The 18,584-nt window shown below is 42.6% G+C and overlaps 1 protein-coding gene across 1 annotated transcript in view; it reads right to left on the bottom strand.

Moving 5' to 3' along the window:
* Nucleotides 1–13,509, bottom strand: part of LOC115299624 (inactive tyrosine-protein kinase transmembrane receptor ROR1-like) — a 116,848-nt gene extending 103,339 nt beyond the window's left edge. Inside the window, exon 1 of the mRNA XM_029949049.1 lies at nucleotides 13,453–13,509. The gene's annotated coding sequence lies outside the window, so the exon portion shown is untranslated. The remainder of the gene's footprint in view (nucleotides 1–13,452) is intronic.
* Nucleotides 13,510–18,584: the final 5,075 nt, after the last annotated feature.

Consider the following 18,584-nt stretch of genomic DNA (forward strand, 5'->3'; position numbering starts at 1 on the left):
ACTGCCCTGAAGTAATATCGCTTGGAACTAAAGAGATGATTAGTGAGCTTCTCATGGCCCTACAGGAAATCTTGCTTGGCACAGGAATGCAAAATTTTCCAACCTTGTCTAAAAACAGTTTCCCCACACTCTACTGCCTCATAATGATGTCTGTAATGGGTTGCAGAGCTCACTGCCTGCTGAAGGCCTCACTGCCTTCCTCCTGTTGTGGGTCCTTATCCCAATGAGGGACTTGCTCTGTTTGGGGACTAACTTCTCCTGCAAACTCAGAAAGGCTAAAATGGAGATATAGGCATGGAGGTTCCCAGGAGACAAGCCAGAAAAAATGAAGGGCTGACCCCTACTTCAGGTGGCTATTAGTAGGGCCTAGCCCCATAGAATGTGAAAATCCTTTGCTCCAGGGCAACAGGCTATTTTTTTTTCACATTTCTAAAATTTTTTTTGTTGTTTATTTTCAAGTTGGTTTCCATATAACACCCAGTACTCATCCCAACAAGTGCCCTCCTTCATGACCATCACCCCTCTTCCCCTCTCCTCACCCCCATCAGCCCTCAGTTTGATTTCAGTATTCAAGAGTCTTTCATGGTTTGCCTCCCTCCCTCTCCCCAACTATTTTCCCCTTTCCTCTCTCTCATGGTCCTCTGTTGAGTTCTCCCATTCCACTTATAAGTGGAAACATATGGTATCTGTCCTTCTTCACCTGACTTATTTTGCTTAGCATAACATCTTTGAGGTCCATCCACTTTGCTACAAATGGCCAGATTTCATTCTTTCTAATTTCCATGTAGTATTCCATTGTATATATAAACCACATCTTCTTGACCTATTCATCAGGTGATGGACATTTAGGCTCTTTCCATGATTTGGCTATTGTTGACAGTGCCGCTGTGAACATTGGGGTACATGTGCCCCTATGCATCAGCACTGCTGTATCCCTTGGGTAAATCCCTAGCAGTGCTATTGCTGGGTCATAGGGGAGTTCTATTGCTAATTTTTTGAGAAACCTCCACACCGTTTTGCAGAGCGGCTGCACCAGGCTACATTCCCACCAACATTGTAGGAGGGTGCCCGTTTCTCCACATCTTCAAGCAATAAACTATTTTTATGTAGGCATGTTTTCATACTTCTCCTTTAAAGCCCCTATCACTGCTAAACTTAAATGATTTTGAGTATATGTGACATTCATTGTTAAAGTCTCTCTTCCATTAAATTATAGACTACTTCTGTCTTGTTCGCTACTACATCTTCAGCCCCCAGTATAGGCTTTATCCACCAATAACAATTTGTTGAGTAAATTAATCTAAGGCATTTTATTACAGATTTCAATTCAGTTGGAGGTAATATAGTATACTGGTCAAGGACATGGGTTTGAATTCTGACTTCCTGACTGTGACTTTGGGCAAACTGCTGAAATTGCTTTTTATCAGTTTCCTGATGTTGCGATAACAAATTACTACAAACTTGGTGGTGTAAAAGAATAGAAATTTATTCTCTCTCAATTCTGAGGCCAGAAGTCCAAAATCAGGCAGTGTCACGCTCCCCTTAGGGGCTCTGGAAGGGAATCCATTTCTCGCCTCTTCTAGGTTCCAGGGTCCCCCAGCATTCCCTGGCTTGTGGCTGCCTCTCTCCAAGTCTCCACCTCTGTCTCCATGATCACCCTCTCTTCTGTGGGTCTATATGAAATATCCCTCTGCCTTTATCTTATGAGAACACTTGCAGGCACCTAGGGCCCACCCAGATAATGCAAGATAATTTCTTCTAAAAATCCTTAATTTATATCAACAAACACCCTTTTTCCAAATAAGGTAAAATTCATAGGTTCTGGGAATTAGGGCATGGACATATCTTTGGGGGGCCACCATTCAGTCCATGACATTTCTCAAAGTCTTGGTTTTTTCCATCTGCAAAATGGACATACTCTCTCAGAATTATTATGAGGATTAAGTATGACAATGCATGTAAGTTACTTAATGTGACTTTTGGCACATGAAAAGCCCTCAATAGATGGTAGCTATTAACAGTTCATGAGGCAGGGAGGTATTACTCCTGAAGGCCATATACAGGAAGTGATGGAGTTATGTCAACTCATTCAGACATTTAAGAATGTTCTCAGTATTAGTATTTATCTATTTACCTCTCTATTTATTTAATCAAGGAAGGGACCTGAGCTCAGCCCTTTTATATGTCATTATATTCAGTAGTCAATATAGTGGAAGACTGGTATTCTCTCCATTTAAACCCCATTTAGCTAAAGCTCAATTTTCAAGAACCTGACTTAGCCACAGAGTTTAAATATACACCAAGGACTTCTTCCTCCAAACTCAGTGCTTCTCTATACCACCTCAAAAAGTCAGCAGAAATGGAGAAAGTTCCAAGCTTCTGTACCTGGATAAATCACTTGTTAGAGAACACTATGGAAGGAACTGACTACAGTACAGATTAGCCTGGAAGAACTTGAACACAGTGGTTCTCAAAACTTTGTTGCAGTCTAGAATCACCTGGGGAACTTTTAAACCCTTCAAGTACAGATTGTATAGAACAACAAAGTCAGAATTGGGGTGAGGGACAGACCCTGCCACTGATAACTCTTAAAGCTCCCAGATAATTACAATTACAGCTAAGGTTAAGAGCTACTGCTCTGTCAGTGGTTCTCAAGCTTTGACGGGCATCAAGAATTGCCCAGGAAGTTGGTGAAGATGCCAAGGATGAGAACCTGGGTTTTCCCAGGTGATTCTGATACCCACCAAAGTTTATGAACAACTACTCCAAGGTACCTTTCAACTGTGGTGTTCTGCTTTACACTACTCACTCATTCATTTCTCTATGTAGTCAAACACCTGTACTAGAGTCGGAGCTAGAGACATATACACATAAGACGTAATTCCTGACCTCAAGATTCCTGGCAAGCTGTTCTGCTGCCCTCATGCTCCACCATGCTCCTCCTAGCTGGCCCTCCTGCTGAGAATGGAAGATCAATGAGGACGTTCCAATAGAAGATCCTCTTCTTAAAATGAAGAAGATGCTTGATGAGTATTTCTTGCATAAGGAAGAAGGGAAGGAGAGGAAAAACATGACAGTAAGCATCACCCAGGGGTGTGTGGTGAGGCTCATCCACTTCCCTGTGTGCCCCACAGAGTAAGGCATGGTTACCTATGGTGTCAGGAAAGGCTTCTTTGAAGAGGTGAGGTCTGAACTGGGTTTACAGGGATGAAAAAAGGTTGAGAAGGGTACTCTCATCATAGCAAGCACCAAAGTTTTCACAGAGTCCTGAAATGAGGTGGGAAACAATTACTAGTTTGGTTCTACAACACAGCAAGCAGGGGCAGAGGGTCAGAATTTGTGGGAGTTGAGGCAGGAGCCAGATGGCATAGCACTTTGTATGATCACACTTCTCCTGCCCTTAGCCAAAAGGCCTCTAAGTCCAAAAGTCCCTATGAGTGTTTGAGCAAAGCTTGACCAAAGCCATAGGCCCAGGACAAGAAAGACCTATGACCTCTTTGAACAAGATCTCAGTCCACAAATTTCTAGAAGAACCTTGAGACCAAACTCCAAAGCCATTTCTGAGGTGGGTAAAGAAGGAAGGTCCCTCAGCCTGCAGGTTTGAATCCAAACTAAAAGATACGCCAGCAAGGAAAAGGATGGCCTGAGCACACCAAGAAACTTTCTGTTGCCTCCTGATTATTATGCATACAAGATTGTGCGTGGTCTTGGCCAGCAACTACTGAAAATGGTACCAAGGGAATAAGGAATCTAAGACCCATGAGAGGAGATAGATAAATCTCTATCCCAATTCTAAATGGTAAAAACAGGAACATAAACGTTTCCAAGCTTGTTTGATTGCTCCTGTGTCTCGGCTGGGCGGTAGTTGCTGGGAGCAGGAAGCTCTATGCTCCTCGCACAGCCAACCTGGCCTTTTCTGGGGCACCCTAGGGCCTCATCCCTCTGAGCTAAATGCCCTTCTGACAGCAGGACAGGGAGGAGGAAACGGGAGGGCTGACAGGATGAGCTAGAGCACAGCCTGGTTGAAGGGGGACTGATCTCCACACCACATGCTTCCATCCTGGGTTCTATCTAGGTGAAGGGACCTAACTAACAAGGGGCAGTGGCAAGGGACAAAGCAGAGCCAGCACACCTGGCAAGCAGCCCCTTGCCTTCCTATCAAAAAGGTGTTCTTCTCACTGCCTCCAGGTCTACACACTTTTTTTTTTTAATTAACTGCTATTACAGAAAAGGAAACTCACAGTGGAGACTAACTTTGGATGGTCAGGAAGAGCTTATCTGAGTGGATGGCAATCATGTCCCAAGATCTGAAAAAAGGAAAGAGAATTCTATGTAAAAGGAACAGCATATCAAATGCCCCTGGTCAAGAAAAGAGCTTGGCTGGCTGGACAAGCGTAAAGAAAGCCAATGCATCTGGTGCACAGCGGGCACGGGAGAGCAGTGCAAGGTGGAGTTTGACAGAGAGAGAGGCGATGCTGGATCATCAGAGCCCTGTCTGAATGTGCCCCAAAGCTGCAATTTCCCATGCTGCTCTGGGATTCTGCGCCTGTCCTTTATGCAATCATTATCAAATTATAATCCCTTTATGCTTCGGACTTCTTTTTAAAAATATTTTTAACACTGATTTATTTTTGAGAGACAGAGAAAGACAGAGCATGAGCAGGGGAGGGGCAGAGAGAGAGGGAGATACAGAATTTGAAGCAGCCTCCAGGTTCTTAGCTGTTTGTTAGCACAAAGCCTGATGCGGGGCTCGAACCCATGAACTGTGAGACCATGACCTGAGCTGAAGTTGGACACTCAATCGACTTAGCCACCCAGGCGCCCCCAGACTTCTTTCTTCCCCCCTAATTTTTATTTATTTTTGAGAGAGACAGAGACAGAGCACAAGTGGGGTAGGGACAGAGAAAGAGGAAGACAGAATCCAAAGCAGACTCTAGGCTCAGAGCTTTCAGCACAGAGCCCAACGTGGGGCTTGAATCCACAAACTGAGATCGTGACCTGAACCGAAATCCAATCCTTAACTGAGTCACCCAGGCACCCCTGTGCTTCTGACTTCTAACTTGGAATTTTTTTTTCCCCACAAAAGGGATCTTACTCAAAATATTGCCTTTTTTGGAGAGTTAATGATCAGATTATAATCAGTAACAATAATCCCTTACACTTAGCTATTTTAAAGCATTATATGCACATGCAGAATCAGTTTTAGAAAAATTTCTTTTCATAAAAAGTAGTTCCAAGAATTTGAAAGCTGGAATGGACACAAGAACATCTCTTTCCTGGTATAAGGAGGAAACACAGGTTCCGAGAGAGATTTACCTAGGATTCCAGCTGTAGTTTCATTAGAGCAGCGCCTTTGAATGGAAATATAACACAAGCCACACATGGAAGCATCATGTGTAGTTTTAAACTGTCTAGTAGCCACATTAAAAGGATTAGGTAAAATTAATTTTACAATATATTTTACTTAATTCAATACATGAGAAATTATCATTTTAACTGTGTGGTCAATATGAAAATTATTAAGAAGATATTTTAAGTTCTTTTATCATATCAAGCCTTTGAAATCCAGTGAGTGCTTTCCACTTATACTACATCTATCTCATTTTGGACTGGTCACATTTCAAGTATTCAAATAGCCACAGGTGTCTAGTGGCTACTGTATTAGACCATGCAATATTGGAGCCCCGTAATGGGTAAGGCAGCCAGAAAGAGTTGATACCTCCCTTTTGACAGATGAGAACACTGAAGTCCAGAGCTTACCTGACAGATCACTGAACTGTTGGTAAAGTTGAACTGGGACCAGAATCTAGGTTCCTTGTCAAGTGCTCTTTCCCAGATTATACTTCCCTTCCTTTGGGCATAAGAAGGAGAAGTGGAAAGCACAAGAACTACCAGAAACAAGCTCCCATCAGTACTGGAGACAGGGATGGGTTTCATACTTCTTGAACTCTACATTGAAACTCTGGGGTTGATGCCCCTTCTCCCATTTTCCATGTGAGGTTATAGAGACTCCAAGTGCTTCTGTTATTGATTGTGGGAAGATGGTATCTGTCCTTTGAAGAAAATGGTACTATCAGTATAAGGAAGCTGTTGCTTGAGGCTGTAGGGGCCAAGAATACGCTGCCCCAAGATGGGCCCCTGTGGCATGGACATGATTTTGAGTTAAAGGTAATCAAAACCCAACAGATGCAGGAAAAGCTCTCTTCCTGGTCTTCAACTGCCTAAATTTACACTGGAGAAGAGAGCTATTAACAGAGACTCCCCTTTACCTAAGAAACTTATCTGCATAATAGGGCAACCTTGTTTTTCCAAACATCTCCTTTCACCTTCCTGCACAATGGCCTCCCTCCTCTTTGTATCCTCCGGCCTTACCCCTCTCCTTAGCACCTATAAGCTTCTCGCTGCCTCACTGTCTTTGGAATCTCACATCTGTGTGGATTACACCTATTAACTTTGATTTTCTTGTTAATCTGTCTCATGTTAATTTGATTCTAGTCCAGCTAGAAAGACCTCAAAGGGGAGAGGAGGGCCTTTCTCCCCAGCAAGGCTGACACCTGATGAATTGGGGTTGTCTTAAACATTGTAGGGCCACCCTAGGAGTTCCACCAGGAATTCTTCCAACTAGCTACCAGTTTTGAAGATGGGACATAAGTTCTCAGAGATCCAGTCCTATGAGGACTGTTCTTTAGACTGCCCAGAACTAACACTCCTGATCCAGTCCGTCCTTACGCTCTTTCTTCACCCACCGCCATGGCTCCAGATCCATAATCAGGAGCACAAGAAATGTATGTAGCTACCTCATTTGAGCTAGCTGTGAACTAAGCTCCAAACTAGCTACAGGCCAGTCAATATTGTTTACATAGACTCTGTAAGTGCCAAGGACAAATCCAATAACAGAGAAAGGGGACAAGAGAAAGCAATCACTCTTGAACCAGAGAACCTGGTCACTGTTCTCAACAGCCAAGCTCTCAGGGAAAAGGTGGGCTAAGGGACTGAGGCCAGAATGTATCCATCTGTCTATTATGACCATGCAAGTAGATGCATGTTGGCACAACACACAAGTGTGGTCCATAGATGTGTTTGTTGTCCAGGAAAAGTCTTGGGTGATGGATACAAATGCCCCCATTCCAGAGGTGAGCAAAAGGAAGCTCAGAGTCCTAGTAACTCCACAGCTTCTGTTCATAAGAACCACACTGTACACTTCCCTACTATGTGTAAAGCTCTAAGGTAGTAGAGAAAGCCAGGTCTCCATTTAAAAAAGCAAACCAGGACAAAAATACCCCCAAATCTAGTCTGTCAGCACAGAGAACTATTTACAGTTGGAAGCAGGCCTCCGTATTTTTTTTAAGTAGGAGGCTCCCTCCCTTTCTGCTACCTACGGGTGCAATTTCCAGTCCTTTCTCCAAAAGAAACATTTGGCTTTCTGCAGAGAACCTCTGAGACTTCATGTGACTGAAAATGGAAGAAGGGGAAAGAGGCCCACATCACACCCCATCCCAAAGTCCCCCTAGGGACACTGAAGTTGGGCCCCTGTAGATCCATTTATTTTAGAAGGTACTTGGTTCTAAAGCATTTGTTTCAGAAATTACCCCCCTGCCCCATCAATAGCAGCTTTCAACGGCTCTTCCCGGGTGGCCTTGTCTCTTTTAAATTTCATTTCCTGTTGGAAAGGATAAACAGGTAACTGTTTAATGCCACTGACTGGACTCATTTAACTGAAAAACAGGACCTGAATGAGGCCAGGGAACCAGGGTGGAATTGATAGGCAGAACAGAGCAGCTGGGTGAAGAGAAAGACATTAAAGAATACCAAATGATGGGGTTTATTTTACTGCTCCTGCATGGGACAGAACCTGCCCCATAGAAGAAGGGGATATGAATGCACAGGGGATAGCATAACCAGCTGTCATGTTGAACATGGATCCCTGGACTTGGCCTGGAGGTTTTGGTAGAAACCCTGGCATTCCCATTCACCACTGGTGCCCTTCAGCCAACTCCTTTAACCCTGATGAGCCTCAGCTGCCTTTCTGTTCTGCCATACAAGGTGATATGAATTCAAATGATGCATGCAACATGCTTAGCAAGTACCTCACACATAGTAGGTATTCATCTGCAACTGCCTGAATTGAAATAGCTGAGATATGAACCCAAATAATTTAGCATCATGTTTCCTCTACACACCAGACATTGTGTTGGGCAATAAGACATGCCCATAGATAAGAGAGCCCCTGACTTTAAAAAAAGACAGGCACAAAATAGATAATTTCAGTATAGCGTGGTAAGGACTCTGATCAAGATAGACGTGGGGTGATATGGTAGCCCACATATGAAGCATTTGGGGGCACTGTTGATGGCATGGTCAATGGAACTGATGAAAGCATCCATTCATTGTCTCTCTCTCTCTAGAATACAAGGTCTGGCAAAGTAGGGATTCAGCTTATCTTATTCAGCACTGTGCCCATTAAGGGCACTGTGTGGAAAAAGGAGGAGAGGAAATGCTTAAGGCACTGCTTAAGTAAAGAACGAGTTAGCCAGGAGGAGAATGAGGTTAGAGGCAATCCAGTTCAGAAGAAACTGCATGAACAAAGGTGCAGAGACTGAGTAGAGCCAGATATTTAGGGAATTAGAGGCAGGTTGTTGAAACAAATAGTGTATAAAGTACGGGGTGGGGGGGTGTACCTGGGTTGCTCGGTTGGTTGAGCATCTGACTCTTCAACTCTTGATTTGGCTCAGGTCATGATCTCACAGTTGGTGGGTTTGAGCCCTGCATTGAGCTCATGCTGACAGTGCGAAACCTGCTTTGGATTATCTCTCTCCTTCTCTCTCTGCCCCTTCCCCTGGCTCTCTCTCAAAATAAATAATAAAAAACTTAAAAAAGAAAAGGTAAGCCTTTAAAGTACAGGGGTAGGGATAAGGTGAGAGGAACGAGCAGAGGTAAGACCATGGAGAATCTTATCAAGCTCAGAAGTGCGGTGCTGGTGTGGGTGAATATTCACATATGGAAGGCCAACATGGGTGTGGGCTGGTTGAACAAGCTCTAAAATCTCTAAAATATGCTTTCCCTACAAGCCTGCCAAAGTACCTATGATTTTTTTTTACTATAAAGCCCGAAGTAATAATCATATTAACCAAAAACAGCTGTTACTTCTTACTCTCCAATTAGTTTATCAGATTTGCTAGCCAGGTCAACTTTCACAACAACCATATGAGGTCATTACCTTTTATTATCTCATCTTACAAATGAGAAGACCAAAGCACAGAGAGGTTGAGTGGCTTGCCCAGAGCCACACAGAATGTAGGCAGCAGACACAGGATTCAAAGTTAGTCACCTCTGCTCCAGAGTTCGTTCTCTTAACCGCCATATTATCTCACATCTATCTTCCAGTTCAGCATTTTCCTCTTCCGTTGAATGCATCCACTGTTTAACCCACTTGATGAACTTTTAATTTCTATAACTCTATTTTTCAATTCTAGAATTTCTACTTAGTTATTTTAAAATCTACTTTTAAAATCATATTATCCTGTACATAATCTATGGCTTCTATTTCCTCATCTCCATGAAAAATTTTATGTATGTATATATTTTTCCCATGAAACATTTCTTTAAAAGTGTATTTACTTCTTTTGAGAGAGAGAGAGAGAGAGAGAGAGAGAGAGATCATGAGTAGAGAAGGGGCAGTGAGAGAGGGAGAGAGAGGGGGGAAAAAAATCGCAAGCAGCCTTCGAGTTATCAGTGCAGAGCCTGATGCAGGGCTCGAACTCACGAACTGTGAGATCATGACTTGATCCAAAATCAAAAGTCGGATGCTTAACCAACTGAGCCACTCAAGCTCCTCTCCCATAAAAAATTCTTTTAAAGTTTATTTATTTATTGTGAGAAAGAGAGAGAGAAGGAGAGAGAGAGAGAGAGAGAGAGGGGAGGGGGAGAGAACACAAGTGGGGGAGGGGCAGAGAGAGAGAAAGGGAGAGAGAGAATTCGAAGCAGGCTCCGTACTTTGCACTGAGCCCCAAGTGGGGTCCAATCTCACAACTGAGATCATGGCCCAAGCTGAAATCAAGAGTCGGATGCTTAACCAACTGAGCCACCCAGGTGCCCCTCCCGTGAAATATTTTAAACATATATTCTCTCTCACATTGGTCTATTTTCTTTAGTTTCCAAGGTATGAGCTTTTCCATGTGTTTTGTCTACTGACTCTCGCTAATGGTGGGCTTCTTTTATTCCTCTCTTGCATGCGCTATAATTTTTTAAAGTAAATTTAACATCAGTAGGAGTTCGTTGGTGTTATTTAGTGGTTTTGATTTTTAAAATTTTGTTTTTGGTGGGACATGAACTGTGATGTTGAGACAGTTTGTGAGCTGGTTTCAGGTTGTCTCCTGTCAGGGTCTCAGAGTTTAATCAACTCCAGACCAAGTTTTTACATTATTTTCTTGGTTTATGGCTTGTACACTACATGAGAAGAACTTCAAGCCCCAAGCCCGATCCAGCACAGGTGGGGGGCTTGTGTTTCCGGAGAGTGATCCCAACAGCCTAAGGTGGTTCATGGACTGCCACACCACATCCTCAGCAGAATTCTCCTTCTTGCATACTTGGTCCAGTCATTCCTCACCAACGGCTTTAAAGAGTGAGGTTGTTTCCTGTGTATGGCCTCAGTTTTGATCCCCAAAGGGTATTGAAACTCTAACCCCTAAGAACTGTACTCATTTCCCATATTTTTATAAAATCTTGCTTAATTTCTTCTTGCTGATCATTGCTCTACCATTGAGTTTGCTATTCTGGTACCTGGAGATTTCTCCTCTTCGTGTGGCAGCCTGGCAATGAGTTTTTTACATTGTATATTTTCACCAGCATCTCTCTGTAATCAGGGGGGAATGTCTCTTGACAGCTCAATCCATCAAATTGACCAGAAGGCTTTGATTATGCACTTAGATATCAGTCCTTTCCACTTGACTGTGTTCACAGAGGACAGAGACCTTTGTCTCATTCATCTTTCAATACTAATTTTTCAGATAGTGCCCAGACTAGAGCAGGAAGCAAAAGAGATTTGGCCAATGAATAAAAGAATTAATCAGTTCTCTCTCATTCTAAATGGGAATGAAAGATTACATACTAATTATCTTCTAAAGAAATATGACACCAAGAATCCCTGGAAAGCCATCCATGCCCTGTGGAAGGCCCATGCTGAACAAACAAAAAGTCTGGAGCCTGCCTTAGTCCAGCCTTTTAGCAGGTAGGTTCACTACTATTAACACTACTTCTTTCTTGAAGGGCAACCACGGCTAATTACAGTGCTGGTCTGGTAGAAATTCAAAGTCTGGGAGGCTAGATTCTTGACTGGTGGCTCTGCTGCCTTTTTAGCACATACTGATGTCCTTTTATAGCCATAATTGGAACCTCGTCAATAACAGGTAGTATGCAATGACATCATTTTTACTGTTGGTTCCCTAAAGACCATACCGATTAAGGTCACATTTTTTTTTAAGTAGGCTCCACACTCAATGTGGGATTTGAACTCATGATCAAGAGTTGGATGCTCTACTGACTGAGCCAGCCAAGTACCCCAAGTTCACATTTTTAAAAAACATTTATTATTGAGAGACAGAGAGAGACAGAGAATGAGCATGGGAGGGGCAGAGAGAGGGGGAGACACAGAATCCAAGCAGGCTCCAGGCTTTGACCTGTCACCACAGAGCCTGACATGGGGCTTGAACTCACAAACCATGAGATCATGACATGAGCCGAAGTCAGATGCTTAACTAACTGAGCCACCCAGGCGCCCCCCAAGTTCACATTCTTGAAAGCACCTCGCACAGTACTTGTCACATAGTGAGCACTGAGTTAACATTTAGTATGCTTTACGTCTTCTTTTACATTTAAAAAAAGTTAAAAAATATTTGTTGAAAATCTATTGCCTCCTAGGCATCGTCCCGGGTGCTAGACCTGGAGAGGAATAATATACAGTCCCTGTTCCAATCCTGAATTAGAAAGAGAATGTCCAAAGTAAATTTAACAATAGAAAATTATTCTAAATGTCCTTTGATTTAAAATGAAAAGATATTTCATCTTATCCTGCTACCCTTAAATGCCTAATAAAGTATAATCATCAAAATAACCTTGCCTATTACTATTTTATATGCTTTTCTCCCCTCAGAGAGGAAATACAACTCCTAGTGAAAAGATGAGCAGACAAAAGAGAGCTGATTATAAAAGGCATGTGACATAAAGGACAATGATTTTATCACTAGAATCCCAGAACCTAGTATCATGCCTGAACTAAATTAGAATAAGTTTGTTGCTTATTTTGCACATATATGTACAGAGGTGTCCATCTGCATATATGGCCTGAGATAAGTTGTCACTCATTATTCCACACATACTTATGGAGAACTTCCTATGAGCAAGAGTCTGTGTGAGATTCTGTGATGAAGACAACGAAAAAAGAACAAGAACAAAATAGAAATCCTACTTACAAGGAACATTCAGGCATAAGAAAGAGACAAGCAGGTATATAAATCACCATGATATAACACCGAAAATGCTAAGAAAAGAACAGAGAAAAGGGTTATGGGAGTTCCAAAGAAGGAATGGCCACTTCCTGCTGAGGGATTAGATAAGACTGTGGCTAATACAGAATTTTTTCTCGGTCTTGAAGGATAAGTAATTTGTGGCGTGCAGAAGGGAGAGAATGGGCACTGGTCAAGAACAAAAAAGGGTGATTCCGATGGAAAGAACAGCTTATGCAAAAGTAGAGAGGCAGAAAAGCACAGGGTATATAAGAATAGAAACTTTGCTGGAGATGCAAAAAAAGGACATAAAGGGGGCTAAAGAGAAATAAGGCTGGAAAGGTAGGATGAGCCACACTGCAGGGGCTTTGAGTGTGCCCTGATTTACCATTCCAGAACACAGGGTCTCTATCGAGTAACCAGCGCCTAGCATATGGCGGAGCTTAATTAATACTACGACAACTTCTAGCAGGAACCTGTTCCCCACGAGCACACAGGAAGCTGCCATCTGTACGCACGGGCATTTACAAACATTCCAAATACTCTGCCCTGAACCCTGCAAGCACATCAAATACTCACTGTAAAAGGTCACCCAGCAAACAGCTCTGATCAATCCTGGCTCAGGCAGAATCAAATCCCCTAAATAAGATCCACTAGATGCAGTGTCAGGAAGGTCAGAAACAACCCTATTTCACATCTTGAAGCATTTTTACCATATGGAACATTTTAGAGGAAGAAGGGAAAGGAAAAAGGAAAAAAAACTCTCCAGGAATAATAGAATTCCAAGTAATTAAATATTAAATAATCACAAAGTAAGCAAGGGATTTATTTTGGCCCCCACCTCCTTCTAATGATCTAAAAAGCAGCTGATTTCAAAGAAGGCCATGCCAGGATTAAAAATGGAGTTTCACGCCTCCCCCCATCTCTCCCCCAGTGCATCCCCACTGCGTACCTTTGTCGAGTTCACTTGAAATGTTCCATGATGAGGTAGGCACTAACTCAGCAGTGACTGACAACTCTGTTTCTGGAAAGGAAAAGAAGGGAGGGGAGAAAGACAAGGGTGATATTAAATATATAAGTAACTTATGGGCTGTTAGAAGCATTACAGGAGATTTCCAAAGGCACTGCCTTCTGAGAGAGACCATTGCAATCCCATAACTTATTAAACTGGAGCAGCCGCTCTGCTTGCCAGGCAGAGGCGCCTGCATTACAGAGTCTATCCACATGAGCAATCTGTAGGCCAGATTCAAACAGGTGGTGTTTTTTTTCCCCTTTAAAACATGGGCTTGAAAATTAAAATACAAATATTTCATTAACAAAACAAACCAAACTGGCAGAAATGACTGAATGTTATCAAACATCAACTCTTCTTGTTAGAAGATCACTCTTAGACTAATATATTCAATAGTCTTTCCATGAAAAATGAGAACTAAGTTTGCTCTTGCTGCTGATTTCACTTGCTGTGTTTGTGAGTTGATAGCATTTCTATTAATGGAGAAATCTATCTACATTGAAACTTAGAATCAAGACAAATGAAAGCTACGTTTTTGAATATGAGAGTCATTTGAGGTAACTAAACTCAAAAGACAATTTTTAAAACCACCATAAATTAAAGCAAGCATGCAAGTCAACAAGAGGAAGGGTATAAGACACTATGGAGATTTTAAAACTCTTCAGCAGTAATAGATTGTAATATACGAATGATGCTTTTGTTGTTGTTTTTAAAATTTTAAGCCATGGTGCCATATTACTAGCACATTTTAATAGGGTTGCGCAAACCTCCCCTTAGAGCATATCTACACACACACACACACACACACACACACACACACACCCACACCCCCCCATATGTACTTTAGTACATACAGAACTTTAGTACTGAGCAGAATGTTGGAACTCAGAGCCTACAACATTAGTTATACGGCACCCATGCAAATCCATTTCCCTTCCTTCAATCTGGTACAGACATCATTAATTATGGCCCTTTTTGCCAATTAAACCTGAGATCTGCCTTACAGTCTTTCCAATATAGTGCTCTAGGTAGCTACTGAAAATGGATCTGAAATGCAAGACGAACGTTTTAGTAAGTGGAAGAATTGGGATTCAAATCAAGGTCTGTCTCTATTGCCCACATGTCTCTTAGTAGCTCATGCCACCTGGTACTCAGGTCTGTGAAACCTGATTGTTTTTCATCTTACCTCTCTCTGGCTTCACCTTTCACCTAGATAAGCACACTTTCTACCGGTTCCTTATTTACTGATAGGGCTTGGCTGCCACTTGGCCAGCCATAGAAGTCACACACCATAGTCAGTGAGCTTTGCCAAGAACAGGATGTTTATCCACTGAGACCTTGCAAAGGCCCACTTCTGGTTTGTCTACTGCGTCTCTGATCAACCTGCCACCCACAGCGGAGACAAAAGGGTTAATTTGGTTTGTGCAGACCTCCTGGACTCACCCTGTGCTAATGGCAGGTGGGAAAGAACGTAGACAAACCATTCATACCCTCCCCAGTCCAGAGGGCCTCAGCCCCCACCTCTGTCCTGAGCTAAAAATGGTATAGATTCTTTTAAGGGGGCCTGAAGTCAGGTGCACAGTATGGCCAGAAACTTTAAATCATATACTATTGAAAAATATGAAAAGAAAAAGAAAACAGTATCCCAAATAGGAAAAATGCTTAACACAAAACCACAGTACAAGGCAGGGCTTCTGGTATTAACCAGTTGCCCTCAGAATGGTAATTTCATGCAGGTGATTTCATGAGGAAGTGCTAATTGTCTCTATCTGGAGACGCTCCAGGAAGGACTCCGATCACAGTTCCACTCTCTGTTCCTGTTGCCACCTACTCTGGCTCGTTGAATAACGGCCCCTAGTTTGCAGTACTGTGGAGTACTGTGGGTCACCTCCTAGAAGGACTCATCAAGTGCTCCAGTAACCCAGACTTTAGGGAGCCTGGGAACAGAAGCATGGCAGCCAAGGCAGCATTTCAGGCAAAGAAGCAAAAGGTGCGGAAGTGGTGGGATTAAGGCAGATCCTGACAGCATTTATATTCAATATTTTCATAGCTTCATCTTATTGCTGCTCATAGTTAAACTGCCAGAAATATAAGTTTCATTTTACAGTATTAATTTTATAGAAAGTTAGCTCTATGTCCCTTGGTTTTTCTAACCTGAGTTTGAATTGCTGATTGAATATAATTTGGGACCGATGACAAATGAATGGATTCTTGGCACTGCTAACAGTAAAATTGTTCCCCGTGTGTCCCTGGACACTAATTACTATTCAGTTCTTACACTATGGCAAAGATCATTTCAGTTCACAAGCTCATTTAGTGATTGTGATGATTCTGAGGAATTTTGTCCTTGGCCTCAAGATCTAGTCCTTTAGATAACCACATGCTCAGCTTCTCGATAGGGTGATGATAAACACAGATAAAATATTTTAAAATATGAATAACCTTCCTGAAAAATATTATCTTCCAAGGTCATATATTTTAAAAGAAATGGTGATTATTTTATGTGAAAAGTTTAATGTTAGTAATTTCCCCTCACCAAAAAAAAAAAAAAGTTTAATAAGCTTCCCATTCCCCAAAAGGAAGATTGACTTATAGGTGAGAAAAATTCAGTTTGTCTCAGCTTTGGCTCCATCGAGTCCAAAGTCAGTAGCAGCTTTACAGAGAGACACAACCACCAGCCTTGACCATGTAAGATCTCCACGAAGGGATTCACCTTCTTTCCTACCTCCTCATCATGGCAAAAAGAGATATTTCTAAGGACATTTAATAACAGACTGGCAACATCTCTTTGTGTAAGATTATTGTGTAAGAGAAAATGAATATGTGCCAACTAGGAGATGGCTGAATATTTAGGTTACTAATTTTGTGATCACAAGCAAGCTATTTAACAACTTTTGACCTCTATTTTCTCATCTGTAAAACTGGGACAACGAAAACCGCCTCACAATACTGCAGTAAGGATTACGTTATTTTTTTAAAAAAATTTTTTAATGTTTTTATTTATTTTTGATAGGGAGAAATTAAGCACAAGAGGGGGAGGGTCAGAGAGAGAAGGAGACACAGAACCGGAAGCAGGCTCCAGGTTCTGAGCTAGCGGTCAGCACAGAGCCTGACGTGGGGCTCGAACCCACGAACGTGAGATCTGACCTGAGCCAAAGTGGGAGGCTTAACCGACTGAGCCACCCAGGCGCCCCAGTAAGGGTTACATTAGATATGGTCCCAAAGGATTCTGCACAGTGTCCAGGATAGAGTGGGCACTGAAAATCTTTTGTGCTTTCTTCTCTGTCCAGTAAGGCAAATAATAACCATTCTCTATGTGGACATACTCCTGTAAGCTTCTCCTTCACTGTCGAAGTTTGAAATAACGCATTTGCCATGCTTTTAGAGAAAACTCTGTATTTCTCATGCCTTCCTAATCTAAGCCAATCTTTTCACTTTTTGTAAGGTTTCCCCGAATTGGTCACCAGTTCTCTTAAGCACATAAGTGTTTTGATGTATTTTTATCCAATTTGGGCAAAGCAAGCGTGTTTTAGAAAACTCCAGTCCTTATCTTCCCTGACCCCTGCAGGAGGGCAGACCATTCTTCTCCCGATTTGATCAATAGGAGCTATTATCTTTGCAGTTTTGCTGATGATTGACTTCTTGGCACGGACTCTGCAAACCATAAGGTTTTGGTATTTAAGCCTGAATAGTGGGAGTGTTATTTGGAGGAAAGGGAAAAAAAATAAGCCTTGAATCCTCCTCATTGATAAAAGCCTGTGCTCTCTGAAGGGATTACTGGTTCATCTCAGCAGTTGGCAGGTGGAGACCCAACGTTCACAGGATGTGGAAGCTCTTGTAAGAAGCACCCAGCCATGCCACATCCTGTATCCTGATCCGGGGATACGTGACGTTACACAGACATAAACCAGTTTACTCCGGAGACAAGTGGCCAGCCTGGTGGTCACAAAGGCCAAGTATGAGGGAACCAATGTCTACCCCAGGGCCCTTCTTGACCAGAGGTCCTGAGTCCCGGAATGTTGAATCTGGGTGTGCCTTAGCTATAACTCTATTTTTTGCACCCCCAAAATTTTGTGGGAGTATTTTTATAGGGTGACATTACAGGAGAGGATAAGACCCTCCTTTAACAGGAACAATTTTCTGTTTCTCTGTTTTATGTATCAGATATTGTGGAAAAGTCTCCGATGCTCTAAAAAAAAAAAAAAGCCTCTAATATGGTATGGTTTCCTCATTTTACAGATGAAGAAAGGGAGGCGCCCAGTAGTTAAGTGACTTGGCGAAAATCACAGAAGTTCTAAGTAGAGCCAGGCCTTAGGAATGGCTTAGGAACAAATGCATGCTGCCTTCTCTCTCTGCTCCATTTTCTTCTGTCTGTGCCCCTAAGCTGTGATACATATCCTGAGAAGCCAAGTTCAGAGAGACACACAGGGCGTTTTCAAACAGCCAGGGTCAGTCCCACTAAACAGGCACACCTTCTCTGTTTATGATCACTGGGGGAACGGGGGAGCGTGGAAAGGAGGTGGGCACGCTGATAGCTTTGAGTTGTCTGAGGAAGGCTCTTAGCCATGGTTCCTTCCTGATGCCGGTGCCTCGATGGAGGGGAAGCCCATGGCCAGGTCGGTTACCTTCTCCAAAAGTACTTATTTGGGCAAGTAACAGTCAGGCAGGTTACATTCTTTAACAGCACAAGGGGGTTAGTCAGCCAGGGCACTGCTGCAGCTCTGGGATCCTGAATGAGGGGTCCCTGCACTTTGGGGACTGAACTTAGCAAAGAGGGACGCTGCAGCCTTTCTCAACTCATGTGCGATCATCAGGACTGGAGAACTACTATGCTCAGTGTCTACAAGGACGTTACAAGCCTCAGTGGCCTCAAATTTGGATTTCTGATGTAATCATCAAATGAAGTTATCAGTACAGTCACACAGAGAGAGAGAAGAAGGCACTGTTTTGCCACCTTAAACCCCCTGCTCAATAACCCAACCACACCACCCGCACTGCACTACAAAAGCATATTTTTTTAAATAAAACCTGAAATGACTTTGTAAATAGCACAATCACTACACAAGTGGCAA

The sequence above is a fragment of the Suricata suricatta genome, chromosome 8 (assembly GCF_006229205.1).
Source record: "Suricata suricatta isolate VVHF042 chromosome 8, meerkat_22Aug2017_6uvM2_HiC, whole genome shotgun sequence".
Lineage (NCBI taxonomy): Eukaryota > Metazoa > Chordata > Mammalia > Carnivora > Herpestidae > Suricata > Suricata suricatta.